Source organism: Pteropus vampyrus, unplaced genomic scaffold, assembly GCF_000151845.1.
Source record: "Pteropus vampyrus isolate Shadow unplaced genomic scaffold, Pvam_2.0 Scaffold4, whole genome shotgun sequence".
Classification (NCBI taxonomy): Eukaryota; Metazoa; Chordata; class Mammalia; order Chiroptera; family Pteropodidae; genus Pteropus; species Pteropus vampyrus.
In genome coordinates, this window is record NW_011888785.1 from 15,103,224 (window position 1) to 15,117,736 (window position 14,513).

Here is a 14,513-nt window from a genome sequence, read left to right on the forward strand (position 1 = left end):
ACACACACACACACAAAACAGAATGGTCCTTAGGCATATATTGAGCTAAACATACATTCCGATTGAGTGATGTCTCTGAAGATTTTTCCTTACATTAGGAAAGCTGTTCTTGATAATACAGAGGAAATAATATACCATGATATCAATTTTTTTTTTCTGGTAAAGGAAGAAACTAAGAAAGCTTTTTCTTTGTTTTTCAAAGGAACCCATGCTATAGATGCAAAAACAAAATAAAACAAAAACTCCCCCAATACTGCTTTAAAATGACTATATCACACTTGATTTTCATTAGAATGTAGTTATTTCTTTACACTGATAAACCAAGAACCAGATTTTATACATATTTAATCTGATCTATCTATATCTGTCTATAGCAATGTAAACCATTATTGAACTTTATTTTCTGGACAAGAATGCCAAATTAGTCTCTCTTCACAAAAAAGCAATTACAATTTGAGAACACTTTATATTTGCTGCTTTTGCCAGCACCAAGTCTACCTCATTTGAATCTTTCCATTTCATGAGAAACATTAGTTCTCCACTGCTGTCTATAGCATCAATTATTTGTTCAGGATCAAGACCCATGGCAAAGCCTTTTAGTTTGTCAGCAGCATCTCTTCTTTAATTTGCTATCATTAGATTCACTGTCAGATAGATTTTCTTTTTGTACTGTCTTCCTTTACCAGCCCTTTGAGAACTAAGAATGTTTTAATAAACTCTGGACAATCTAAGTTTTCTTCACATTTTCAATATGTCACTCTGTATAACCTGTCATTTCAGGAAATATTCCACCTTTCCATTGACTTCGTGAGTGTTGGTCTTGTGCTTTTTCCACCACAAATCAAATTCTTCAGGCTCTGCCTCTTCATCTTTTTTACTCTTTATATTATGTTTTTTTCCCCATTTTTTTGCAATGTAGTTTTTATTGGAGGCCTTTTTTTTTTTTTTTTTTTTACTTGAAGAGCTATTACAGTCCATGAGGGATAAATTCTGAGACTCCCAGTGGATGCCTGAATCTAAGGATAGTACTGAACTCTACATATACTGTTTTTCCCTATGCACATCTAGCTATAATGAAGTTTAATTTATAAATTGGACACAATAAAAGGTTAACAACAATAATGATAAAATAGAACTATTATAACAATATACCATAATAAAAGTTATGTGAATGCTCACTCTCTCTCTCTTTCTCTCTCCCTCCCTCCTTCCCTCTCTCCCTCTTCTTCCTCTCTCCTCTCTTTTCCTCTTTCTCTCAAAATATCTTCTTGAACTGTACTCACCTTTTCATTGAAAGGAAAGAACTTTCCAACTTCTCTTTGGCATATCCGAATTGCCAGCATAACTACTTTTGCGCTTTGGGGTATTATTAAGTAAAATGAGAATTACTTGAACATGAGCACTGAAATTCCACAACGATCTGTGTGAAAACAAAAATGGCTACCAAGTAACTAACGGGCTCAGAACTTATACAGTACGGAAACTCTGGACGAAGGGATGATTCATGTTCCAGGTGGGACTGAGCAGGATGGCATGAGATTTCATCACTATATTCCAAATGACATGCAATTTAAAACATGAATTGTTTATTTCTGGAATTTTCTATTTAATATTTTCAGACTACAGTCGACTGAAGGAAACTGAAACCATAGAAAGTGAAACTGTGGTTAAGGGAGTACTACTCTATTCACACCTCTAAGCCGACCCCAGGTCATCTGTGTCTCCAGCCCTCTTCGAGCTCCATTTTATTTTGTTCCCATATTACTGGACAGGACTAGATCAGGCTGCAAGGTACAATCCCAACATCCTTGCAAAGCAGGGTGTGAGGGCTGTCCTGGCTCTCATCAACATTTTTCCCTCAGGCCCCAGCTCTGCGCCCCCCTTGCCAGATCACACCTTGCTGCAGACAGCATCTAGTCATAGCCTTTCTCCACACAAGCAGAAAAGCAAAATGGAAGTCTCACGACACATAAGTCACTCATATTTTGGGGGACAGTGATAAAAGCACACCCTTGTCCGTGAGAGCTCTCCAATTCCTCCATGTTTTTGACCTCCACTTTAACAAGCCGTTCTCCTTTGCTCTCACCCCTCAGGCCTAGATCTTCCCTGGCTTTCTTTTTGACTCAAGGAGGAAAGAAGTAAAAGGTGCATAAAGCTCACCATTGATTAGACAAAAGACTGAGAAATTATCTACTTTCATAGGAACGCCCACAGACAACTGCTCTCCTTTTCTCATCAGGACACCCTGGGTGAACATTTCCTGACAAATCTGTGCTGGGAGTGGCCCAGGGAATTTATTCTCCTTGTCTTTGACCTTGTTTGATCAAGGGACTGCTAGTGGCAAAGTGACAAAAGTAAACAAACCCCTGATGCTACATAAAATGTATTTATAAATAGGCATTTCTAGGCGTGTACATCACAAGCTACTTGTAGGCTGGAGTTGGTTTAACAATGTTTCTTTGCAACAAATCCACTATTCCACACTGAAATCCCCTAGAACTTGGTAGCATGTTCCCGTGCACAAACAGGAAAAGATGCTATGTGCTTCAATTAGATTGATATAGCTTCTAAAAATATTTGCACCATTCAGTTCCCTGTAAGGGAAGGAATCTTCTGAAAGAGTATTTATGGGTTTTTATCTGCTTATGAAAGTAAAGAAAGCTCAACTTTAGAAAAGCCCCAAAAAAGCATAAGAAGGAAAATAAAAATCATATATCAGTCACCCCACAGAAACAACAGTGTTAAATAGACACTTTAAGGTATTTCCTTCCAGTTTTGAAAGACAAGAGAGTTACCACAATGGAGATCATGTTAAATTATGTATACACTTTTGTATTCTATTTTTTTATTTAATACAACATCATATTAATGAACCTTTATAAAACAGAACTGCATTTGTCTCTGAATATTATGAGCATTTTCCAGTGATATTAAATGTTCTTCAGAAACATGATTTTTAAAAGACAATGTTCAAAGAATTTACTATTAAAACTTAAATCATTCTTTAATTTTTGAACATATGTGGTTTTTTTATAACAGATTTATTAAAGTGTAATAAACTGCATATATGTAAAATGGACAATTTGCTAAGTTGTGACCAATGAATGTAGCTATGAAACCATCATCACAATCAATATAATAAACATATGCATCACCCGAAAGAGTTTCCTGGTGCTCTTTTGTAATCTCCGTCTCCTGCCCTTCCCCATTGCCACCCTCCTCTCCAGGCAATTCTGATCAGTTTTCTGTCACTATAATTTAGTTTGGATTTTTCTAAACTATTTTATAAATGGAATAATACACTATGAACTTTCTTTTGTCAGACTTCTTTCATCATAATTATTTTGAGATTCATTTATGTTGCTGTGCGATCAGAAGTTATTTTCTTTTATTGCCGAATAGTATTCCATTGTAAGGATATACCACATTTATTTATCCATTCACTTGTAGATGAATAGTTTTGTCATTTTCATTTTTCGATTATTACAAATAAAACAGGTATGAAGATTGTATATATCTTTGTATATAGCCATTTTTTTCTCTTGAGTAGTCTTACAAAGACTTATACACAAATGTTTACAGCATCTGAGTATGGAATGTCTTGGTCATATGGTGTGTGTGTATTTCTAAGAAACAGACAAACTTTTCCAAAATGATTGAACCATTTTCATTCCCACCAGCAGTTCATGAAAATTCCAGTTGCTCCACATCTTTGCCAACATCTGGTATGTTCTTTTTAATTTTAGATATTCTAATATATGTGTATATAGTGGTATCTCATTATGGTTTTATTTTGCATATCCCTGATGATTAATAATATTGAGCATCTTTTTATGTCCTTATTCAATCTCTTGGGTAGATTTCTTAAATTTTCAATCAGACTTAACATAAAGTGATGACTTTCAGTCACAGAAGAGTACTTTGAAATGTAAATTCTTGGAAAATTTTTTCTTCAATGATACACTTTTGTCACTTCTTATTCCTATTAAAAAACACTCAAAGTTGCAATAGAAATAAAATATTAATCTTATTAATAGATGATAATGATGATGATGATTTTGAGAATTCCAAACTTACCTGATCATCAAGTGGATGGCTCCAAAACAAATATATTTTAAGTAGCCACCACTACTTTCAAAAAGACCAAAGATTCCAAGGTCATAACAAATATGATATTACTTTATGGCTTTCCTCAGAAATCTCCCCACTTCTTCGAGGTCAGTTTTGCTTAGCGATTCTGTCTTTGATCACTTTTGGCTTATTTCCCCAAACCCATTTTTTCCTCAAATCTCTTACCCCACCCTGATACATCCCCAACACATTCTCCCCCTCTCAGGAGATGATCTGCTTCTTATATCATCAAGAAAATTATCTATTAGGTGTGATTTCTACTCCCTTTAATTTACAAACAAATCTCTTTCTTCACCCTCGCTTTAGCTCCTTTGCCTCGTGTAAGAGAAACACATACCTTCCTCTTATTTAAAGCCAGCACTGTCCCCTAGACTCTGAATCTTTCTCCTCCAAATCTGTAGGCATCTAGTATCTAATATTTGTCTCTTCCCTGTATCTTCAATTCTTAACTAATCATTGACTTTTTTCTTTCTGCATCAAAACTTGTTTAAGATTCTTATAGCTTAGGATCAAGTATCCCTCCATTTTGTGTTCTTCAGATAAAGTTTTCCTTTCTTTCCTTCCTTTCCTTCCTTCAGAGCCAAGCTCCCAGAAAAAAAATAAAACAAAAAGATTATTTTGCTTCCTATTTCTTTTTTTCTTATTCATAGTTTAATTAATCCAGTTCACACCATGGCCTGTTTTTGCTAAGGACATCAAAGATCTCCTCATAGTCAAAGCCACTGGACACTCCTCATCTCTGACATTATATATATTTGAACTTTATGAGCAACTCTCTCTTCATTTGGTTTCTGTTCCATGTTTCTCCACAATTTTGTTCCCCAGTTCTCTTAAAATTGTTAAAGTGGTTTCTGTTACCTACAGCTGAACTCTGAATGATCTAGCCTCCTTCCACACTTTGTAGTTCAAGAGGGTTAAACAAATTCCTTGCTGTGCTTCCACATACCATGATGTCTTATAGCTTTTAATCTTTGACCATGGTGTTACTTCTACCTGGAAAGCCTTTTCCTTCTTATTTACCCTGGTTACTTTAGTGAGATGGAAAACTTAGCACACAATAAAGAAGCTGTCAAGGAACTATGGTATCTCCATTACATTTCTCCTAAATCTTTCTCCTGTTTCTGATTTACTAATAACAAAATATATCACCTCAAATCATCAGGTCATTATACATCCACAAAACCTTGGCTGATTTTCAATAACTAACTACCATCTATTACCATCTCTTCTTTTAAAAAGAAGTTTTTTTAAAAATTCCTTTCCTATTGTCTATCTTAAATTACTAGAAGCAACCCATCAATAAAGCTCTCTGAGAAATAGCCACTCCTTGTACACAGCAACCCATTTTCTACAGTATTCATAGAAACCTATAGTACAAAGAGAAATAGAAGCAATTAGAATCCTTTTGAGAAAGTACAAGATCAGTTCTTTCATTCAATTTCCTGTGGCTGTGAACTTGAAGGTTTTATTCTTGGGAAGAGCTGGATCTGTCAAGTAATGACATGGCCTCTATTGTATGTGGAATTAAAATTGATTTTTTATTTAGTAGTAGAACATTAGTACTAGAAGGAATATTAGCAACCACTTCCTTCCCTTATGGATAAGGAGATAGAGACTTAACAAAGAAATGAATGTCTACAATGGTCTAGTATATTTATGTCAGAATTGTGTCTAGCCTCCTACTCTAATGCAAATTAAAGTATCATTTTCAGTATTTTTCAGTGCCTTTCTTTTTCAACATTGACAACACTGATTAATGGTCTGCAAGATCTACTTTTTAATTTGTTAATTTTAGAGCAACTGGGAAATGGAGATTTACCCATCAAGCAAGAGCAAAAAATCAACATATTCAAATCCTGGAAACCAGATTAAGTTTTTCATGTAATCATTCATTTATTCTAGACTAGAAGGGAGTAGACCCCAGAGAATTAGTACATGATACAAGACAATTCTATTCAGGCTTTTCTTATGTTTCTTCTGAGCCTGAATGGTTACTGCCTAGATTCAAAGCTATCCTTCATATATACTAAAATGTCAATCTATGACTTCTCTCATTTCAAGTATAGTTTGAGCTTTCCACAAGAATTTCCAAGTATGTATTATTTCTCGACTGAGTTAACATAGCCATCAGTATGTGATGCCTTTTTCTTAACTAAGTGGAAAGTAAATCTATTTCAACCACACATGTTTTATTACCATTCCCACTGCTTTATTTTGGAGCTTTCTAACTATCCAGATATCAAGACAAGATCCTTAATAATTTGTAAACCTCCACAAATTAAGAAACTGGTTAGGGGCGCAACTTAACACTGTTTCACGTGCTCACATGCAATCTCATACACATCAGTCCCTTAGAGATCAAGCCTGAATTGCCATCCCAACACTGATTGGTAGATCACCATCAGACTCCAAGTCAGATAGCAGTTTTAACAGATCTAACTACTGTTGTTCAATTGGGTGTCCATGGAAACTGAAAAATTGGTTTGTTGCCTAGAGAAGTGGAAAGAAAACCAAGTCATTTGGTTTCTATGTGGTTTCTATGAAGCTAAGAAAATTTTTTGGCAAATGATAAAAACAAGGATAGCTAAAGCTACATGATTCCCTTGGTCAATTCTTGATCTTATCAAGAAATATTATTTATGTAAATTACTCAAAAATATGAAAATATTCTACATGATGGAGTACCAGATTCTAGTGTTATTTGATTCTTGGTTAGATTTAAAAGAGTGACCAACATATGCAACAAAATCTAATAGGTTAAAAAGTCCTTGGATTCATTACATATGGAAAATGTTTCTCATCCACAAATTCAACAGAGTTCCAACTATGAAAGAAAAGGCTAGTATTTAATAAGGGTGGAGGAGACTGAAACACCTATTCATTAATCCTATGGAAATATTTGTCACTCATATGTGGTTTAGAGAATTGGGTAAAAATAGTGTTTTTCTAAGAATTTGTTCATCTGAGCATGAACCTTTATCTGAGCAATTAAATATGGCATAACAGTAGACAGGAGACATACAGTGAACTCCCCGATAGACATGAATGAAGAAGTGACAACTTGGCACATGTTGGCATGATTTCACAGCATCTGTTGGCCTGCCATCAGGTAGAAAGCAACTCCTGGCAGATCCCGTCTTTCAAAGTATGCACAAAATTAGCCAGGCCAAGAAAGGTGGTATACATGAATTATAACCAAGAGTTGGCCTGACCTCAGCTATTCAGTATTTAGGGTAATTAATGCTGCTTTTTAGCTTGTCTTAGAATCTTTAGAAGAAATACCTATAAAAATTCAACTTCAGACAGGAAAAATCAAAATCGGTTGTATCCATGAGTCACAAGCTAAAATGCCCACAGAGGCCAAGTAGGGAATGAAAATCAATGGATGGAACTGAGCAGAGGCAAAACAATAGCACTAGTGTGATGATAAACAGCATTGACACACAGGCTCAGGGTTGGAGAATAACACGGAGTAATGACAACCATGGCAAAGTGTGGAACACGTTTCTTCTTGAAAGGTAACAATCACTGCTCCAGTGTAGCCATTTGATGCCATGTCTTCAGATATTTCAGGCTAAGTTTGGTTTTCCCACATCTTGCTGGAGTCCCTACAGTGATCTATTTATTTAAGGAAAGAATAGTAAAACGGATGTGAACACATAAATCAGTAAAATTGCTGTGTAATTTTGTACAAATCACAAATTTATGAAAAATGTAATGTGCGCACACATACATTCAGGGTACAATGCCTAGAAATAAAGGAAAGCTGACTTAGTTAATACACAAAAAAACTGAAACACGGGCTGAGTCCAGAGAGGGAAGAGAAAATTGTTTTCCTATTTCACTTTCTTCATACTTCTAGACCATATCCTTTGGATATTTTGGCTTTGTGTTTGAAGTTTAAGTCATCAAGAGGTTACAGTGAAGGAGAACATGATTGCTTACTTCTCTGCCTATAGAAGAGTTAGTTATTTTATTATAAGCTATACCACGTCCATCATATAATTTTCCAATCCAAAAAATTTCCTGGGTTCCTGCAAAACAAAGTCTCAACTCTTTAGTTCAGGTCCGAACATGTGCTCCACTGCCACACACACCTGACCTTCCTCCTCACAATCCCTTGTAGCCCACTGCCATATTGCCACACCTCTGAATAATGCTTTTTCTGTGTCTGTCTCCATCAAACACTACTTATCCTTTAAGATCCACTTAAAATTCCACCTTCTGTACGAATCCCTCCAAGACCAAACCAACCCAGGGTGACTTCTCCCACCTGTAAACATCACATGAAATCTTAATGACGATGATGGTGATCATAGCCAACATGTGTCAAGCTCTGTGCTAAATGTATTATCTCATTTACTCCTAGCTCCTGATTCTCTATAAAACAGATATTATTAATCCCTGTTTTACAGGTAAGGATTCTGGGAACCAGAGATATGAAAAGGAAAGTAGATCTCTTTCTGACAGAAAAATAACAAAAAAGAGCTCACTGGAGAATTTGTATTATTTGCTCATCCCTGAACCAATTACTGCGGCTAGGCCTTGAATCACATACTGGTGCTATGGGGGTTGGGTGAACCAAACCGCAAATCATATTGATGGATTTCAGAAAGGAGGGTAGGTTCCCAAAAGAAACCTGGGGTTACCTAATATAAGAAAGAATGCTGGGAAGGCAAAAACAAAATATCTACTCTCCTTCGCACATGGAGAACTGTTAACTCTCTAGCTTCTGCAAGATTACCCCAGCCTTCAGCTTTCCTTCCTAAATAAAGCGAGACTTCTATTTAAGATGATGCAGGGAGTCCACTCTTTAACACACCCCCTTTTCTCCAACCATATTAAAAGGAAATATAAAATAGAAAAATTTAAAAAGATAATTGGGTACAAAAATAAAATATTAATAAACAAATATTAATAAACATATTTGTAGACCAAAAATCTGCAAAAGAAACATAAAGCTTTGAACAGAGTTGTAAATGATGGATACATAACAATTTCAATATTTAAAGTTAAGAGTGAGTTGGACTGTCTCCCCACTTCCAACTCAATTCTCAATCCTCCATATTGTTGGCTCCTTTGACCATGTGACCTGTGACCTGTAAAAGAAAACTGGAAAAAACTATTACTGACCAATAACTAGGGCACTGCCTTTAACAAGATGAAAGTCTACAGACCAAATACAGCTTTTTGATAACGCCTCCTGCTGGCTCACAAACTGGATCTGCAATATCCCCAGTATTCAGATGAGTCCTCAAAATACCATTATAAATTCTGGTGCTGGATAGAGGTATATGGTAAACCAGCTGAAGCCACCACCAAACTGTTGGGTAGGGAGATGTGAGCACAGTGTGAGGAGAGTCTTAATCAGATATTTCCAACTGAAAATGAGCCTACACATTGAGGAAATATAACACTAAGAAAGACTAAATAATGAGAGCATGAATTTAATCCAGATTAAAATAATTTATGAAATAGTCTGATGAAGACTTTAAAATAAGTGAATTTAGAATGTTCAAATAAAATACAAAAGAATGATTTCCATTTTTTTTAAAAAAAAAAAAACAAGAAATAATGAAACAAAAATAGGCAAACAAAATTAGTACTATACAGTTTAAAAGAGGCTTAGAACCGCAATGAGATTTTCCTTCACACCCACTAGGATGATTAAAATAAAGTCAGGTAATAACAAATGTTGATAAGGACATGGAGAAATTGGAGCCCTCTACACTGCTGGTGGTAATGTAAAATAGTGCAATACTTTGGAAAATAGTATGGCACGTCCTCAAACAAGTAAACATAGAGTTCCCATTTGACCCAGTAATTTTACTCCTAGGTGTCTACCTAAGACAAATGAAAACATATGTACATACAAAAACTTGTACTTGAATATTCACAACAATATTTTTCATGATCTCTGAAAGATGGAGACAACCCAAATGTCCACCAACTGATGAACAAATAAACAAAATGTGGAATATTCGTGCAAAGAATATGACTCAGCTATAAAGGGAAATGAAGTACCGATACAAGCTACATCATAGCCAAATCGTGAAAACTTTATACTGTTTTAAAAAGCTAGTCACAAAAAACCACATGTTGTATGATTCTGTTCACATTAAAGTCTAGAATAGAGAAATCTATAGAGACAAAATAAATTAGTGTTTGATTGGGACTGGTGTGGGAGGCAAGGAGAAGATGGAGATATAGGGTGGTGATAGCTAAAGGGTACAGGATTTCTTTTTGAGGTGATTAAAATGTCTTAAAATTGATTGTGATGATGGTCACACATATTTGTAACAACCCCTATAAAGTAGTCTTAGAAATCTTTCATTTGGAATTTTCACTTCAACAAAAAATTTTTAAATATAATATTAACATTTGTTGACATCGTCTGGATAAATTTCCTGTAACCACCACCAGATAATATTAGTGCCCATGTCTATTCATGTTTATAATCTCATTCTCACCACATAAAAAGCCAAAAGGCCTCTAGGCAAGTAGCACAAACTAGAAGTTCAGAGTCATTTAAGTAGGAAAATGGTGGGGAAACCCAGCCATCACATGGTATATTAAACAAAAGGGAAACTAGACTCAAAGAACCCACCCACAGCAGCTAGGAACACAGTCAGCCTGGGAGTGGATATACTGTGGGCCCTGGTTTGTACATACCATCTTAGTATGTATGGTATCAGCAGTAAGAATAATAGCAAACACACAGTGAAAGATTTGTGTATGTTAACAACTTTTTAAAACTTTTTAGTATTGTTTTGGGAGTACGATATTCAATGATTGGGTCAATGTTGAAAACAAGATCATTGATTAAGAGGAAAACTAATAATATTGGTAATGATTCAAACCATAGTTCGTAGTGCTCAAAATCAAACAAGTCAAGTTAATGTAAATCTTTCCTATAGTGAACCCAGAGTTCAAAGAAGACTACCTATCACATTATTCATATAAATGTCCATCTGAATTACATTGTTTTGCAATTTTATATGAGTCCTAAATTTATCTTTGTTTTGTTATTTTAATAAGTTTAAATCTAGTTTTATCACTGTACATATTATATAAGTATATTAAAAATAATTGACCTCCACATTAAAAGTTCATATGAATTATTTACCTCTAAAAAGGTTCTGTGCATTTCTTTGTTGTGAGGTTCATTGAGGTAGTTTGTAAAGTGCTTAAGCAAGAAATGAGAATTTTAAACTTTGTCAAATAACTAAATAATCAAAATGCTCATGGTTCAAAACGATGAAGCCAGACAAGAGAAAAAAGAACATAGGTAACCTCAATTAACTAGAATGTTTGAGACTGATGGTTTTGAATAACCAGAAAATTATTTTTAAGTTTAAAGCCTTCTTGAAAATATTTTAAAAGTGTATTGGTATGCTTTTCTCATTAAAGAAGGTAATTTAATCTTTATGATCTACAAACTGTCAGTGCCTCAGTTTCATCTTTCAAAACTAAATCCTTACTATAGATCCATCTTTACAGAAATTATGCAAAAGAAGAAATTACTCTTTTAAAAAATACAGGATATAAGGATTTTTCATACAATTTTCCTCCTTTTTCAGCTAGAGAATACATAACATGAGGTTTCTCATGTTGGAGTTTAATTGAAGTTTTATTGTGCATATATTGCTACTTTGATGTAGGATTGATAGGCCTGAGGGGGGAGAGAAAGGAGGTGAATCATTTGTCCCAATGTGCAAAGCAGCCAGGAAATTTTATATTCAGTTTTAGACACTTTCATTGAATGACTGCTATGGCTAAGATACTGGAGGAGGAAAGAGGAGAGACATAAAGAGGTTAAGATACTAACTTCTTAGAAATGTATAGCCAAAGGAAAAATTGAAACTCTTTAATCCTGTTGCTTCAGTGGATGTCAACACACAGTTGCAGTGATCAACCCAAAGACAGAGAACATTTGAATGCTCAGGATTCCACCATCCATGGTGGTGCTTACAGCCGTCTCCCAACTAGTACGTAACCCTGTAAACCCATCTAATTAATGGATTGATGTCAAGACAGGGCCAATTCCTGAGGGAGTGCCACAGGCCCTGTCCTGCTAATATGTTTTTGAAAAATGAAAATAAAAAGATATTTTACAAATGTACCATCAGCTCTGCAGTTAAAAACAAACCAGAAAGGACAGCAAACTCGGGATGAGAGAATCAGGAGCCAAAAAGCTGAAACATGTGGCTGAATTTAACAAGATGATTACAAAGGGGAAAATGTAAGTTCCTGTATTCTGGCCCATAAAAATAAAAACCCTGTGTACAAATACAGGATGGGAAAGGCGTGGAACTGTGTGTGCGTGTGTGTGTTTTAAAGAGTCAGACTTGAACTGGCTTGAAGTAACAACCATACAGAGAAGAAATATAAATTAATAAACTATTCTCATTATTAATCAAATAAATTAAAACAGTGATTCCTTAATCTACCAAACAGATATAGGAAAAATGGTAATTCTCACTCTGACAAAGGATATTAAAAAAATAGGCATTCTTATATACCAAAGTGTGAATTGGTAAGTCTTTCTGTAAGAATTTGGTGATATGTATTGGAAATCATAAAACCATGCAGCCCTTTTATCCAAATAATTATACTTCTGGGAATTTTCTTAATTAAATAATTATGTATGCACATAAGTATTTAGCTACTAGAATGTTAACCACAGCATTTATTTTTTTCCAGCGGTATTGAAATATTATTGACATATAACATAGCAGTTTAAAGCATACAATATGATATTTGATATATATGTATATAGAGAGAGAAACGATTACCACCATAAGGTTAGTTAGCACATTATTCACTTCACATAATTACCATTTTTCTGTGGTGATAACATTTACGATCTACTCCGCTAACAACTTTCAAGTATGTGATGCAGTATTGTTAACTACGGTCACCACGCTGTACATTAGTGTCCCCAGAACTTATTTATCTTGTAACTGGAAGTTTGTATCCTTTGACCAACATCTCCTCACTTCCCCCAACCCTCAGCGCCTGGCAGCCACCATTCTATAGTGATCTGTCAGTATCTACCCTGATAGGGGGTGTGGATTGTTTCCAGGACCCCACCCCAACCCCACCCACCCCTACACCTGCATATACTAAAATCTGGGGTTACTAAAATACACAGATGCTCAAGTCCCTTATATACAATGAAGTCACATTTGCATTTAACCTATATTTGTACATAGGCTACAGCAGGGTACACTTACACATCACTTTATGTAGATTCGGTGTAGTGCTTGGCATGTGGCAAATTCTAGTTTTGCTCCTTGGAACTTTCTGGGATCTTTTTAAAAAAAACATATTTTCAATCCAAGGTTGGTTGAATCTGCAGATGTGAATGAAACCTGAGGATACAGTGGGCCAAATGTACTCTCTATTTGTATATTTTTGTGAATAATGCTGCAGTGGCCATGGGGATACCGATATCTTTAAGATCCTGATTTCATTTCCTTTGATATATACCCAGAAGTTGTATTTTTAATATTTTGAGGAATCTCTAAACTGTTTTCCATAGTGGCTGTGCCCATTTCCATTCCCACCAACGGAGCACAAGGGTTTCCTTTTCTCCATATCTTTGTCAACACTTATTCTTGTCTTTTCAAAAATAAATGTCCTAACAGATAGGAGGTAATATCTCACTGTAGTTTTAATTTGCATGTCCTTGATGATTTGTGGATGTTGACCATCTTTCCATAGATGTTCAAAATACCCATTGGCAATTTGTACATCTTCTTTGGAGAAGTTTATTCATATCTTTTGTCCATCTGTCAATGAAGTTGTTTTGCTGTTGTTGTTTTTGAGTTGTAGGAGTCTATATATTTTAGAAATTAGCCCCTTATCAGAAACATGGTTTGCCAGTATTTTCTCTCATTCTGTAGGTTGCCTTTTCATTTTGTTTATTGTTTCCTCTGCTGTGCAAGAAGCTTTTTAGTTTGATGTAATCTCACTTATTGATTTTTGCTTTAGTTGCTTGTACTTCTGGTGTCATATCCAAAATATTATTGCCAAAAACAATGTCAAGGAGTTTTTTCCCTATGTTTTCTTCTAGGAGTTTTATAGTTTCAGGTCTGACATTTAAGTCTTTAATACATTTCAAGTTAGTTTTTGTGAGTGGTGTAAGATAGGGGTCCAATTTCATTCTTTTGCATGTGAATATACAGTTTTACCAACACCATTTATTGAAGAGACTATCAGAGCATTGTTAATAATGGCAACACACACACACAAACACACACACACACACACACACACACACACACACACACCCATATATGTCCCAAACTGAGAATGGATGTATAAATTGTGTTTTATATACATGCAGTAATTTTAAATGATTTTATAAAAATAAATTT

At 35.0% G+C, this 14,513-nt stretch overlaps 1 pseudogene; it reads right to left on the minus strand.

Annotated features, from left to right (window-relative positions):
- Positions 1–386: 386 nt before the first annotated feature.
- LOC105295133 lies at positions 387–978 on the minus strand (annotated as a pseudogene).
- Positions 979–14,513: the final 13,535 nt, after the last annotated feature.